Raw genomic sequence first — 16,579 nt, forward strand, 5'->3', positions numbered from 1 at the left:
GGGACTTTGAAATGTGCTTTTTTAGAAATGAGTTAATTTCCACCTGTGATCAAGTGTGGCATTTCAGAAGGGAACCCCACAAGCACCATAACCACTACAGTTTGCTGTAGTAGTTATGTTGCCAATAGTGCCCTGGACTATCCCATTATAAGTAGTCAAACTGTTTTGACTTCTTATCTGTGATCTGCTGGGCACCACTCCTTCCTATAGGGAGCAGGAAGCTCTCTACCTTCTGGCGTTGGTTAATATGGTAGTCTCATTTAAACATGTTCACATTCAAACACCCAGACCCTACACCCAAATACAAGCTTGCATTGCAGCGTTAACACTACACACGGGTACACCCCTGTATTCAAACGCCAGTACTACACACAAATAATACACTGCTGCATTCAAACGCCCACTCTACACACAAATACAACCCTGCATGCTCTCACACACAAACCTATGCCACAAAAAATACTCCTACATTCTAACAGTATGTTGAATTTGTTCTGGTGAGTAGAATCATTACCTTCAGGCTTTTTGCTGTAAACACTGTATTTTCAGAGAAAATGCAGTGCTTACATTACAGCCTAGTGATAACTTCACTGGCCTCCCCTCAGATAGCTGTTAGAGATCCGTCCTGGGTCATGGCTGCCTAAAATGCATCCAAACATTCAGTATCTCCTCCCTCTGCATGCAGACACTGAACTTTCCTCATAGAGATTCATTGATTCAATTAATCTCTATGAGGAGATGCTGAATGGCCAGGGCTGTGTTTGAATCATGCTGGCTCTGCCCATGATCTGCCTCCTTGTCAGTCTCAGCCAATCCTATGGGGAAGCATTGTGATTGGATCAGGCTACCACGTCTGATGATGTCAGCAGATAGCTTTTTTTTTTGAGGCAGACAGCATGCAGAGTTGCAGCTTCAGGCAAGTAAGATTTTGCTATATTTATGGAGCCGTGAGGGGCCCAGGGTGGCTTGATGGTGGTTTTAACACTATAGGGTCAGGAATGCATGTTTGTGTTCCTGACCCTATAGTGTTCCTTTAAGTATTTATAAGAGCACTGCAACAGTCCTTCAGACACCAGGTGACCAAGCTGGTCTGTCAGATGATTGGAAGACTGTGTCCAGATTATGTATCACATGATTAAATCATGTGACATATTGCATATGATCATTCTACAGAGAGGTGTTTGCTCCATTTTCCGAATGACACTCCACTTATTTCTGACGATAAGCCTTAAAACAGACTTCTATTTGCGATTTATTGTGTGCATTGTAATTCACCTGTATGCTGAAATGAAAACAGATTCTGATTATTAGCATTGGCTGCAGGCCATAGTACACATTGCTTAACTAGAGAAAACGTAACAACAAATTAGATAAAATTGCTGATTACAATGTTTGTACCCCAGATGTATATTTTTCCCATAAACACGAAGGATACAAATATTCATGAAATTGTATTGACAGTGTTTCTAGCATTGGTGCTGGCACAGATTTATGTCAGCCTGTCTACTCTGTTGGATGTTGCAAACATGATGTGTTTCTCGACAAGCCAACTCTGCGCTAGCACATAGCTCTCAAAGGAGAGCATGTACTACGATGCAAGTGCGCTATGTCTTTTTTTAAATCTCTGTTTGTGCAGTAGCTACAGATGAGCCTGGAGTATCCCTTTAATGAAGAAAAATAAATGAAAAAAAATGGAATGCTAGGGAGATAAATGAATTGAACAGTGATATGAATGTATACATCCATAAAAAAGCATTTTATTAATTTCTCCATTAATCATATGGAAACACCAGTTGGATTCCCTACCATTTGGTGAAAATGTGATGATTGTTGCAATGTGAATGTTGTTTTTTTTTTTGGTTTTTTTTTTTTCATTTTTCAAAATAGAATTTTAGAAAGGCTGGACTTGACAGCCATGAGGATTTTTAACGTGTCGATTTTTTAGGCCTTTATCTCAGGTTTGTTCATCTCTGCTTTGATGTCTGGAGATTTTTTTTCTTCCTTTCTTTTTTTTTTTGCAGGCTTATTAAGTGGCCTCTGAAATACATAGACAGGCATGATAATTAAGACACGTGATTCAACTTGTATGAATCTAAGAGGCCGGCGAGATGCTTAAAGAGTGCTGTATAATTTGCTTTGTTTTCTTTAAATGGGAATATAACAAACTGTGAAAGATTGACTTTGTCAGATTGTGAAGAATGGGCTAAATTAAACTAACCATGATCAGAAAACAGTAGCAGATGTTCATTCAGTGCCTGTATCTTCTTAATGTTTCTGCTTGAGGTGTCTAAGCTCTGATAACGCTCCCTCTTTAATTAAAGTGGAGAGATTGGTATTGTTGCATGTTTCATTTAGAAAGTCCTGGGCAGGCTGGTTGCTAATTTGCCTCAGCGCTCAAACACAGATGAAAGTCAGACTATGTCCCACTGCAGCCTGGCGCAGCTCACTACATTTACATATGGCACAATTGTTTGAGATATTTATTAACCAATTCACTGCTAGAAATACTTAGCCCTAGTAGTTATTATAAACCCTGTACCTGTCTACACACTGTGCTAAAAAGAGCGATACAATATTCATTTACATAATATTAAATAAATCAGTATGTAGTGATTTCTAAAAGAAGTTAGGATGTTGCAAACCCCACTAGGGTTGCCTAATCCACCATGTTTTTTATTTTCCACTTCACTTTTCCATGTGGATAGACAAAAAATGAAGAGTGCTTCCCTACCAAAAACAGAGATTATGATAACTTTGAGAATGGTCAAAAGCTTAGATGAACTCAGTAGCTTGCCCTTCATTTATTCCCCGCTCAGGTGTCAAAAATGTTTTTGGTCACTTGTGCCATTACAGAGTGAAGCTATACCATTTACATATCAGACTGACCTCACCTATTTGACAGTCCAGAACTGAAATACTGACATATTCACTCTGCACAAAAGATAGAGCAACCCTGGACGGTCGTTTCAGCCTTTGTAGGGCCTTGTCAGTGAGGTGTAGATGATACTCTTCTAGGCACAGTGAGCATGGGGTCCACATCTGGATTACCCTTTAAGCTTAGGGATAGCCCAAACAAATACATTGCAACAAAAAAAAGAGAGTATAAGAATATGCTTCCCTGCCCATCCTGTGGGATATACCTACTAAGAAATTAGGTTCTGGGTGCTTTTTGTGTCCATCAAACAAAAGGAACACTTCAAACTTAATCTTGATATCTCTCCCCCGCTTTCAATCAAACAAAGGGCCTTGTTACTAGTTTGTTTAGTTCAGTGGAGCAATAGCCAAGAGCAGTAGTCTTCAATCACTGGTCCGCGAACCGGTGCCGGTCCGCAAGAATTTATTGCCGGTCCATGAAAGCTTTCCCCCAACTCTACTGTCAGATGAAAGCTTTCGCAGACCGGCAATAAATTGCCACAGAATACCGTGCCTCCCTCTCCCCTGCCCTCTCCCCAACCCGGCAGGGGAGGGAGGACCTACAGGGGAGGGAGCACCCATGGGAACTCTAACCTACAGCTCCGCTGGGTACTCCTATCGCGAACTCGGAGCGTTGCCGCGGTTACCACAGCAACGCTCCAAATCTTGCGAGAGTGAACTCTAGCAGCTTCTGAGGCTGCTAGAGTTCACTCCCACCACCAGGACCACCAGGGCTTTCCCACCAGACCACCAAAGATTGCAGGAAATGTCCCCCCTCCCAGGCAAAGGTAAGCATGGAGGGGTGATATCAATTTTTTTTTTAATTAATTTTATTTATATATACATTTATTAATCTACCCTCTAACCCAACAGTCCCACAACAATTCCCCCCCATACACACGCACTGCCCCCCATACACACACACTGAAACCCTCACACACACACACACAAACTGCACCCCTCACACATACCATTGGTTTTAATTTCCGCAAAATATTTCTCCTCTTTTTTCGCTGGGCCTCGGGTTTAAAAAGGTTGCAGAACACTGGCCTAGAGCACCTGCCTTGCAAAGACTTCTAAATGAGCTACAATACAACACATTAATAAGTCTGTGATTGGGCACCCATAAAAAAAAATGGGCTTTGAGGAAGAAGGGGAGGGCACTAGCTGCAGACACTAATATTTCATATGCACCCAAAGAAAAACAAATTACATTTCTTTGGGGGTATATCTACAATTTCCTGTTTCATGTAAAAAAGAGCAACTATAGCTCTCGAGGATATAGCAGTAAAATCTATATATTAAAAAAATATATAAAAAGTTTCCTATAGTGGGTGTAATGGGATTAGAGATATATTTTGGATTACAGACCTATGGGATTAGAGATATTTTGATGGAATTGCCATATTTAGCAGAACGTCTCAATAGACAGAACAAATGTGGAAAATGCTCAGTTTTAGTTATGAAGAAAGACTACCTAAATAAATTTTGCTTACATTAGAGGCATCCACAAGGAGATATGATTTTATTATACATATACACTAAAAGTCAATAAACATAGTTCTCTAGAGACCAGCTAAGATACCACAATACACTTAAGACATAATATCATAATTTCAGACTTCAAGATAAGCGATATCTCATTCAGTAGAAAGGTTGATTTTTAAAAGGAATATGATGTTGTAATGTTCTAGGTGTCTAAGGGTAGGTCTTACACACAAAGCATATTATAATTAATATGAACGTTAGTATACTATTAAAATAGGTATAAAATTAAAATAATGTTTTTTTCTCCCTTTTACAGTTACATTTTACATGTAAGTAGCCAGCCAGAAGTGTGTGATCACTTGCACTTTGTTTCTTTCTAAATCATTGATTACATGTTACTAATTTGAACAATATTTGTTTGTCAAAACTTTATGACATTTTTATATTTAACAAAATCCGTTTTCCCACATAAGTACAACTAGTTCTCTCAAAAGCACAGGTGAATCTGACAGACCAAAATGCTGACTGAATGCCATCTGTTTGGGAAAGAACACCATGGGAGGCATTTGCTACACAATTATTATAGTAATGTATTACCAAGAAGTGGATTTGTAAATGTTTAATTGTGCAAATATAATCAGAAATTAGAACTCTTTTAGCACACTGGCTAATCTTGTATTAAAAACTGAGTGTTTTGAGGGCAGGGCAGGACCGCCATGCTGGACGGTCGCAATTGAGATCAGCTCCTGCAATCTATTAATCTTTAAGCATATAACCTATGATTTTCAACCTATTTGCCGACCAGCAGCTGTGGCCCTGTTTTAGTCACTTGGAGAAGAAATCTTTGTTGTCCCAGTTGAGGCCCACTCCGGCGGTGGGTGGAGGGGACGGCCGCTGCTCCACTATCCTGCCTAACAGTGCCCTGCAAGCAGTCAGAATCTATGTGGAACTGGCCCTGTTACCCCCCTCTGGACCGGGGGGGGGGGGGGGGGGTCCCAGTCCTCACCCTATGGCCCAACTCACCACAACACATCTAAGACCCAGCGATAATTCCATCCCGACATGCAGCCCAGGCTCCTTACCTAAAATGACGGAAGCCAAGTGCGCAAGTGCCACTGCCAGAGGGACCACCAGCACTTCCCCTGCATTCACTGCACTCAGTGCGACTCATTGGCAAAAGTTGGCTCGATATATACAGCAGCCTGCCATACGCACGGTACATAGTTCCCCAGCACAACACTTGCCGAGGCGGGCAGAAGAGATGGAGGCACATCAAGCCAGCGCTCACAACACAACGGCTGACATCGGCAACTCATCCGCGAAAACCTACCCTCAAGTCGGTCCAGGGAGCCGGTTTCTAATGCCAGACACCGCATCTTCTTCCTGGTGTTCTGTACAGCACCTCCCAGTCAGCCGCGATGAAACCACAACGCACACAGACAGCCGGCATACAGCAAGACTAAGCCCATGGAGGCTATCGGCTAAGTAGACATTCCAGAGGACACTTGGCAGATATGTCCCAGGGACCCACTCTTGCTTAGTATGTGCACTGCAGAACCGTGAGCTAAGCCTCTGCGATGTGCCAACTTCACTTCACTGAGCACATCCATGATTAACTACAGGAGTCTATGGGGTGAAATCATCTACAACAGTTATTGTAGCTACCCAGCTTATTACAAGCAAAAAGCATCGACTTTTGTATATCTCTCTAAGTTGGAATGTTTAACCTACCTATCTTAGCATGTCTTACCTGTTTTCCATCTATTTCCACTACCTATTAAGCAATAGACACTCGATAATGCCTAACGCTAGCTTGTTTAAAAATAAAATTGTGCATGTGTTCTCGACTACCCCAAATGTGAAACGTAATATGCCTGAGGATTGCCATTGGGGTACCTCAAGCTTGTTGTAATATTCTTATGCACTGAAGAAATACAAAACAAAATAAAATAAAAAAACACCTAGTGTTATACTAACACTTTTTTTCTTGCAAGTATTATTTTAATTTGTATTCACTATTAGCATTTATATTCGCCAATCTTAACATTAGCACAGTTATATGCGTTGTAATTAATTTTAGCATTTAAGGACCAAATAAGAAAAATAAGCAAAAATTATTAGTATTGCCACTTTAATCAGTGCACAGGGTTAATTTTTTATGATTATTTTATTAAATGTACATCCCTCTCAGTATCCTAGATACATGCATGGGTTATTTGTAAATTGACACAGAGATTAAAGATCACTGATTAATAGTATTAGAAACTTCACTTGGGGGATAGGCGGAATAGCTAATTGCCCGTGGTCTATTTTATGTGTGTACATTGCTGTCATTATTTGAATGTTACTGACTACTAGATATCTAATTAAATATAGTCATTTACTTTTGGAAATTGAACAAAACATTGCCAATCATCTATACATTGCTTGAACCTTTTTTTCCCTTGTGTACACAGTTTTCTTTTAAAATTATATGAACGATTTAGCAAATAACATCCAGTTCAGTCAAGGCACAGCCAGGGCACAAATTGCAAATGAGGAGAAGTAGACACATCCATTGTACAGCGCTACGGAATTTGCTGCCGCTATATAAATAATAAAATAATAATAACAATTGTTTCATTTCTCCTCTTCTCTGTACGTTTTCTCTATGCTGACAATGCCAGGTGCAAAGGGCAGAGCTTATAACAATGATTGACAAGGAGCCAAGATGAATAGCCTGGAAGTAGAATAAAGAGGTGTGAATTCATTATAATTTCACACCTGACAAATACATATTTTTACAAATATGGGATAAGTAAACATAATATTTAAAATCCAGGGAAGCAAAAGTTCTGATTAAATAATCGGTTATGTTTCCAGATGGGTTATACAATCACATTATTTATTTTGTATTCTATTTAGAATTTCTCTATGAGCATATGTGATATCTGGTGCACAAATGAAGTCTTTATCTTCACTATATGGTAGTTCATTAACATATAGAGTTAAATAAGCTATTCCATTGTGGATTGATTGATTCATAGTGGATTTTTTGCAATATATAATGATCTGCAATGCATTTTTGTTTTTTGAAGTCTAAGTTGTTTTTTTCCTTAAAGGGATTCTATAGAGTAAGGACTACAACGTTGTATTCCTTACACTATAAAACCCTTGCGCCCCGCTGACCAGTAGATAACAGGTTAAAAAGCCCTTTTCTTACTCACTTGATTCCAGCACTGATGTACCTCGGCGCTGGATCGGCACTTTGCCTCCTCTGACTTCATATGATGAGGGGGCTAATGCACATGCTGGGCGAGCACATTGGGCCCTCCTCATAAAAAAAATATTGCTTCAATGCTTTCCTATGACAATTTTACTAATGCTGGATGTCCTCATGCAGAGCACGAGGACATCCTGTGTCAGGCGACCAAAAGACAGTTAGGCACCAGGATGGCCTCTTAGTGTGTAATTATTGCAGTTTCTCTAAAACTACAATGATGTACATTGCAGAATTAAGTGGAATTGGGACACTGCACCAGACCACTTCAATGAGATGAAGTGGTCTGGGGACTATAGTGTCACTTTAAAATGTTAGGAATAAATAATATTAAGTTTTCCTTACTTGATCTATAGTATTATCCGTCTTAGAGATATCACAACAGATGCATTTAATTCTGGTAATTGAATAGGCGTTCTCCCATTGAGATCTATGGGACAACTTCTTTTGCCAAAAGCATGTTGATTCTATTTATGGAATTTAGCCAGAGGAGAGTAATGTTTTGAATAGAACTGTAAGTTAACCAAGTGCATGTATACACAAGGAGTATTTCATAATTAAAGGGGCAGTCATAGCACCATATCCACTATAGCCTGTTGTATTAGGCAAGGGGCTAGTAGGCTGTGCCTGCATCAACTGATCTTCTCAGATTATTGTTGACATTCAAATATGGACAAAACTGATATTGCAAATCCAGAACTCTTATTTCTGCATTAGCAATTTGGCAAGTGATGGGTTGGGTGACAAATGCCTTGGTGACCCCCTCTTTTTTTTGTCAAACTGCTCAAAAGGTTTGACAGAGAACTAGATGATGGCATATTTAACCTGCTAGCACCACAACCACTACAAAAAGGTTGTTTTGGTTATGGTGCTTAGACTTCCCCTTTAAGGCTGATTTTAATTTACTTCAAAGACAGGTACTCTTATGACTGCCAGGCATGGTTGGAATTTTAGTAATAGATATCTGTACAGCTGGGCATTCCATAGACACACAAGACACTTATAACTCTGTTAAAGTGAACTTGGTATCCACAAACTGTGTCACATTTGAGTACGAATACATTTCATTAATGCATTCTGCTTATAAACTGGCCAACAAATGTATAAATTACAAGATATCGAAATCCAGTAAATCCCGGGAACTCGTCCTTACTCTTACTCCACATGATCACTGTCCAAGTGATAACAAGACATAGTTCACCCACCTCCTCCAACATTGCAATCAGAATTTGACTGACCAACTGCAAGTGCAGCCACCACTGCCTCCAATTAAATTCCCAGCATCCCGCAATTCTTAGCACCGCATTCAAAACGTCTATTCTCTTGGAATAATATAACATTTAAACTAAAGTAACATTTAAACTAAAAGAAAAATGTGAATAACATTTACATGACACATTTGCTATCAATTTAACACAGGGGAAGTATACTGGGATGTTAATACCTATAAAGTGGCACCATGTCATTTTTTATGACAGATACAATCTAACTGTAATGACACCGCTGCTTTGGCAAATAATCATAACATGTTATTTTGTATCTGCATTATTTTCACCGTGGCAAGCATTACATTTCATATTCTATTATTTTTCTGGTATTCATTTTTTTTTTTTTTTATACAGTTCCCTAAAAACTGTCTTTTACTTGATTACAAAGCTTTGTACAGTATCTGTGGTCCCAATTTAGCCAGTGTCGACATTTTGTTATATAAATGGAGCCCCATTCTCTTTAAAATTGTGCTTCGCTAGTTTCACAACTATGTTTGGGAAATCCCAAGCATCTATAGCCAAAGGGCGCCCCCAGTGGTTAACCACTGCCTGGCAACATTCTCATTTGGCTGTTCTTGTTTGCTCCAAATTGTATCATGGCTCTTTTCCAGTATGCTGCGCCAATTATTCTTAGCACTTTTACATTAGCTTAATTGGTTCCTGTTCTCGGGGGTAGAATTTATTAGTCTGCACTCTGTAAATACAGAACGAAGGGATAGGGATTAGTGTAAGCAGTTCTGGGCAATTGAATGCTTTGCAAATCTTGTCCTCCCATCACTCTGTTTCAACCCCGGCCGTTGTTTATTTTCACTACCTTTCTCGTCTCCTGTCCCTTCTGATTCTGCAGCAATACATAGTTATACTAAGCAAAATTACACTTACTTTAATTGTCTTAGAAATGACACGAGAAAGTAAGGCACTGAAAATAGCAGTAAGAGAAAAGTCTATATTGAAGCCAAATGACCTTGACACTGTAAGTGAATGTGCCTTGTAACTCAAGGCTGCCAATGTTTATAATGAAAAGGACTGCTTGTTATTTAAAAGCATAGACTGACAGGACAAGCAAGCTGATTTAAAGGCACACTTCAATAAAAATAATATCAGAAAGTATTACTTTACTGAGAGGGTAGTGGATGCATGGAATAGCCTTCCAGCTGAAGTGGTAGAGGTTAACACAGTAAAGGAGTTTAAGCATGCGTGGGATAGGCATAAGGCTATCCTAACTATAAGATAATGCCAGGGACTAATGAAAGTATTTAGAAAACTGGGCAGACTAGATGGGCCGAATGGTTCTTATCTGCCGTCACATTCTATGTTTCTATGTTTCTATGTTTCAAGTATCAAACGTTCTAAAATGCATTTAATCACAAAATCATTGTGATGGTTTTGCACAGTGATAAATGCATATTTTTGTTGCAGAAAATGCAAACCCCCTTTGCGTCATAACTGGACATCCAACAGGAAGAGGGAAGTAAGTGAGCAGCAAACACAGCTGTAGGTTAATCAGAAATCCCAAATCAGTTATAGGTAATGCACACATATTTAATTTAGCTGTGCCCAGCTTTTCATGCATTGCAGAGTAATTTGCAATCCATTGTTTGATAATTATCCACATGTTGATGGGTCAATGCGGCATTGTTGAAGCGATCATAGTCTCACCATTCCAACACTTTTCACCATGTTTACTATTATAAATTCAGTAACAAAAGGTCCAATACTTTACATTAAACAGTCAAGCTTATAAGGTTATTCCAGGCACCATAACTAATACAGCCTGCAAGGTGATACTAGGAGTACTCTCAGTCCACAAATGAGCACTTTGCAAGGAATATGCACAGAATTGACACTAACCAGCCTGGAACTGTTGTTACGGGCTGACGAATGACACTGCTGGAGGTGGAGCTATACCTCTGGCAGGTAGCCTAAATATCTCTGTATGTGGTGCGTTTCAAACTGAAACACTGCACATACAGACTACTTGCACCATGACTCGTTTAAATTACTGAAGTAGTCATGGTGCTTGGAGTAATCCTTTTAAGCGATCACAATCCTTCCAAAGAACAGATTCAACACAACGCTCGGTAAACCACATAAACAGTTTACTAACAATTAACTAATACCACAAAATTTTCTACAGTGTTTGCACATAAGCAGAACAAATGTTCCATGAGTTAATGGCAAGTAAAAGTAACGTATACTAATGGTTCTTCCTTATTCAACTAATGCAAATAAAAGACTTATCAAGACTGAAGCAACAACATAATATAACAAAATTAGTAACAGAACAAATACACATATACATTATACAACGAATGTATGATTTGAATATGCTTCAAGAAACATGCACTCATATTAAGTCAGTTTGGAACACAACAGGTTAATGACATGTCTCATCATTATGTATTATCATTACAACTGCACTATAAAAGGTGCCAAATATAGATGGGTTTGATCTTTACAAAATGGATAAAATAGATTTATTTTGTTTGTTGTTAATCACAGTATCTCGAAGTATGATGATGACTGCAGTAAAACCTGGTTTTAAGTCGACAAAGTTTTTAAACTTCAGCAGCATTAACAGCAGAAAAAGATTGTGGCATTTTTGTATTCTACTTTCGTTTAATAAAAACTTCACATTATACTGCCCGAAGGTTAAAGAAATTATATTGATTGGATACTGGCAAAAAGTTGTGATTTACCCATGACGATGAAATAATGAATATTGTAGTGAAGAATATGGCTTCCTCCATTAACATGAGTGATGAGTAATAATTTTCTCAGCCAAACCTCAAACTAATACTGGTTAACAATTCACTGCGGCAGTAGATATTTGTTAGAGAAAGATTAAATCCTTTTTTCAATGCATTATAAAAATATAATTTATTAAAATGCGTCCATTTAACCCCTTAAGGACACATGACATGTGTGACATGTCATGATGCCCTTTTATTCCAGAAGCTTGGTCCTTAAGGGGTTAAATATATTTCTTGTTTTCTCATATTGATCGTGTGCTACCTATAGCATGATGATTCCTGATCTTGATAATTATGTTGCCTATAGCAGCCTGACTTGATTTCTGATTTTCAAATAGTTCTCCTGTATCAACTATAGTGTTTCCTGATCTTGTTTCAGTCAAACAGCACTGAGGACATTTAAAAAAATACAGAAAAAAAACAGACTGCGCCAAATAAGAAATACTAGATAGATAATCATATACAGATATTTATTTATACAGAATATTATATATAAAAATATTGAAATATAACTATATTAAAGTGTCCCAGCAAAAAAAGTATTTTTTGGAGATAAGAACCTTCTAAAGTTAGTTCTTTATTGGAGGTCAGTCTGTTATCGTCCTTTCTGTTTAAGTAGACAAAATTTTAGAGCTGATGAGGAATTCTGTTGTTGGTGTCTAATATGAAATAAAACACAAAAGAAACCACAAATAGTGTAATCCAGTCTAAAAATGCCTTGGGTAAAATTAAGATAAAATACACTCACAAGGAGAGAGCTTCCAATCAGCTCTGAGATAGGGCTCTGAGTGGTATAATACCAACTCAAGGATAAATCTGGAGCTGTCCTCTTTTGATGTTCACAATATAAACAGCATAGAATTGTAACATCAAAAGAGGACAGCTCCAAATGTATCCTTGAGTGGGGATTATCCCATTCAGAGCACTATCTGAGAGCTGATTGGAAGCTCTCTCCTTGTGAGTGTATGTTATCTTAATTTTACTCAAGACATTGGTGGTTTCTTTTGTGTTTTATTTCATATGAGACACCAACAGAATTCCTCATCTGCACTTTGTCTACTTGAACACTAAGTAAGGAGGATAACAGACTGACCTCCAATAAAGAATTAACTGTAAAATGTTTTTATCTCCAAAAAAATAATTTTTTAACCCCTTAAGGACACGACATGTGTGACATGTCATGATTCCCTTTTATTCCAGAAGTTTGGTCCTTAAGGGGTTAAACCTGAAACTCTTTAATATTGTTATTTATAATATTCTGTATATATATATATTAAAGTCCCAGACTGAGCACCCGGCAAGTATATATACATATAGCTTGAGTGCAAGGATTTTTCATACTATTTATATATATATATATGTAGCGGAGGCCTGGTATTTCACAGGTTAACTCCACTATAGATCCCAGTGAGGCTCAGGAACAAGTATTATAAATCCATAGAGTAGTACTTTCAGCAGGCAAAACAAAATCTTAGGGCACCACCAGGTAGCCCTGATCTGGGTGAAGAATATATCCAAAATTCACCCAGATCGGACCAGGGGTTCGGTAGTTAGATGGAGGGTGAAGTTTGACCGACCGCACACGAGGTGGTATCCGAAAAGGGTTCCATGCGTTTGGGCCCTGCGGCCGGTCTCCGTTCGGCAGTAAAAACATACAGTAATCCTAGCCATCCATACTTAAATTCACCTGTATTATAGTTCTCTTGTTCGGTACTTTGTTTCTACCGAATGGGAGTTCGTTAGGTCCCTCCGTTCGGTAGTTACGGAGCTCTGGAGGTCTCAGCGGTGTTCGGTTGTTTGAGTGTCCGATTTGAGTTCCAGACACTCGACGACCAAACACCGCTGAGATTTTTATGTGTAAGATGGCCGCCGCACGTGGTTCGTATACCGAACAGTGGCCACCCAGGCATCAACAATTACAGTTTAAGTTGCGATTTGCGAGAAGTGTGAACGCACACTTCTCACTGGGGTGGTCTAATGGTTCGGTAGTTTCATTCCCATGAAACTACTGAACCCACATACGAAATCATACAGAAATACATGAATACAATAAACGAATACAGTCACATATGCATGTTACAGGACAGGCTTAATACATTCCGCTACAATATATATATATATGTATATATATATATATATATATATATATATATATATATTTATATCTGTATATGATTATATAGTATTTCCTCTTTGGCACTGTCTGTTTTTTTCTGTATTTTTCTTTGTTTTTCTTGGGATATTAGGGTATCCAAGTAACATACCTTATTCTGCTGCCTTTGGAGTTAGTGCTATATCTCCCCTTCTTTTTTTCCTGTTGTACTGAGGACATTTAGCCCATCAAAAGAGCACTTTAGTGTACTTTTTATGTGCAACCCTGAGTGAGTCTAGCCATGTGCGGTGGCTAGTCAGCCTAGTGTGAGTTAATTTCACTTTTTTGAACAGGCCAGCCTCCTCTCTTTTCATATCTGGTTTCATACCTCCCAGGGTTGCCTGTAGGGACTTAGTTTTTGTCCTAATCTTGATCCTGCACTTTCTGGACTCACCTGGCTTGTATCTTCACTCTGATCCCTTGTTTCCTCAACAGGCCTTACATCTTCACTCTGATCCCTTGTTTCCTCTACAGGCCTTACATCTTCACTCTGATCCCTTGTTTCCTCTACAGGCCTTACATCTTCACTCTGATCCCTTGTTCCCTTTACAGGCCTTAGATCTTCACTCTGATCCCTTGTTCCCTTTACAGGCCTTGCATCTTCACTCTGATCCTGATACTGGAGAAACTGACGGAAGCCAAGCACAGAGAGATGGACACAGGTTTATTCAGGAAGGAAGAGATTCTTTATTCGATTCACCGACCGGGACTCAGAGGGACTAATGTCACCAAAAAACAGCAAAGTCTGAGCCCTGATCATACAGTGTAGGTCCCTTATATAGGCATGTAGCTCCTCCCATAATCAGTTCAACCTACACATACTCTTATCCATCAACCGAATAGAGACTAAATTCCTGTTTGACCACATGGCTTGCCCAGCACAATGGAGGAGGGGAAATACTTGTATATCCTGTATTCCTACACTTGCTCCTTACACTACTGATTGTATCTTAGCTACGTGTAACTAACTAACTGATACATCAACATATGCAAGTGCACATACCACGTGGTAATCTTGTCCTAGTAAATTTATTTTTACTGAGATTCCACCACAATCCCTTGTTTCCTCTACAGGCCTTGCATTTCACTCTGATCCCTTGTTCCCTTTACAGGCCTTCACTTTGATCCCCTGACTAATCTTTACTGTCCTGTCTTGTATCTGGACTCTGACCCTGTACTGCATATACTGACTAGCTGTATGATAAACTCTGATGCTGTTTCTGCAAATCCCTCATTATTTAGCCCGCCTTAGCCTGTGTTTTATAGTCATCAGCGACAAAAGGACCTTTGTGACAAAGTTTGTAAAAAACTGCACAGGCTTTTCTCAGGGTCACCTCCACTCCGATCTTGCAACATCGCACACTGGCGTATGGTATTTTCAGAAAGGCTGTGGCCATAAAAACAGCTATAGGGGACCTTGTCATTTTGACAGCCTTGATATAAGGTATAGGTTTTTCTTTCTCCAATACAAAACACATATCCGATCACAGAGGGACAGTTTCTACGAGCAGAATAATATGCACCCTTTCCATTGCCTTGCTTTGTGGCAGCACAAAAGGGGCTGCTTTTGGCATTGACCCTGCAGTATCTGTTCAGCAACTGAATTAATCGTTCATCAAATCTTACAATAAAAACACTGCCTTCTCTTTGGTGATTGAGTCATGTCTAGACACACATCACTTAAAAGGACTCGGTTTAAACCCTTTTAAATGGCAGTGCTCCTCACAAAGCCAGTATTTCCCCTCTGACATTTTCTCATCTTTGCTTGCAACTCTGACATATAAGAAAAGTTTTAAACAAATCACTATTTTGTGAAATAAATTTGGATTTAGATTGTTTGGAACTGAAAAACAACAAATGTACCATTTTCATACCTTTAGTGGTAAATACATTAAAGGGAAGGTAGCATAGAGAATTCTACAATAATTACTAATTACACTATGTCTGAAAAAAAAACTGCCAAGACAATTACAAAATTTTCAGCAGGAATAACTGAACTGGAAAACATTTTTAACTCTGCTGTTTAGTAGAAAAATTGCTTCTTTTTTTAAATTTTTTTTTATTATGCATAAATAAATAAACTTACCTTTTATGATCCTTGCAGAGGCTTTTGGGTCTACCTGCCACTACAGGCAACCACTTCCTAACCAATCAGGAGAATATTATTCTGGTCTGCAGAGTCCATGAACCCCTTTTAAGCAAAGGTTTATGGGATACATATTTTATCATCACTAACCGTTCCACCCTAACAGTTTCAACTGCCATGTAATTTGATAGTCGACAAATTACGTCCATTAACAGCTGACACCTAGGCCAGTTGGTTATTTTGTGGCTATGTGCAATGTTTGGCAGAGCCACGGTCCTTTGCTCAGCTCTCTCTCTTGTGAGATAAAATTGATTTTAAGTAGATGGAAAGCTCATTGTCATCTCATAGTTCTGAGCGGCTGTCTGAGAGCTGCAGCTACTTTACAAATTGCTGCAATTCTAAACCACTCTCAGAGTTGAGTGTGAGTGCAGCATATTTTTTTGCAGCTCCTGCTCTGAAATTCTGCAGATGTGATGATGCTTAGAACGACCCTTTAAAGGAACACTCCAATGCACGCTATAGTGGTTATGTTTCCAGGAGTGCCGGTTGTCGCCCCAATATAAAAAATAAAATCCTTTTAGAAACGTTTGACTTATTAGCTGAGGCTGCTTGGGAGCAACTCATTGCCTCTCAGAGAGTTGGAAGCTCTCTGTGTGAGCT

At 38.9% G+C, this 16,579-nt stretch overlaps 1 protein-coding gene across 1 annotated transcript in view; it reads left to right on the top strand.

Annotated features, from left to right (window-relative positions):
• Positions 1-16,579, top strand: part of SPAG16 (sperm associated antigen 16) — a 969,244-nt gene that overhangs the window by 888,453 nt on the left and 64,212 nt on the right. The window lies entirely within an intron of this gene.

This window comes from Pelobates fuscus, chromosome 8 (assembly GCF_036172605.1).
Source record: "Pelobates fuscus isolate aPelFus1 chromosome 8, aPelFus1.pri, whole genome shotgun sequence".
NCBI classification, from domain to species: Eukaryota; Metazoa; Chordata; class Amphibia; order Anura; family Pelobatidae; genus Pelobates; species Pelobates fuscus.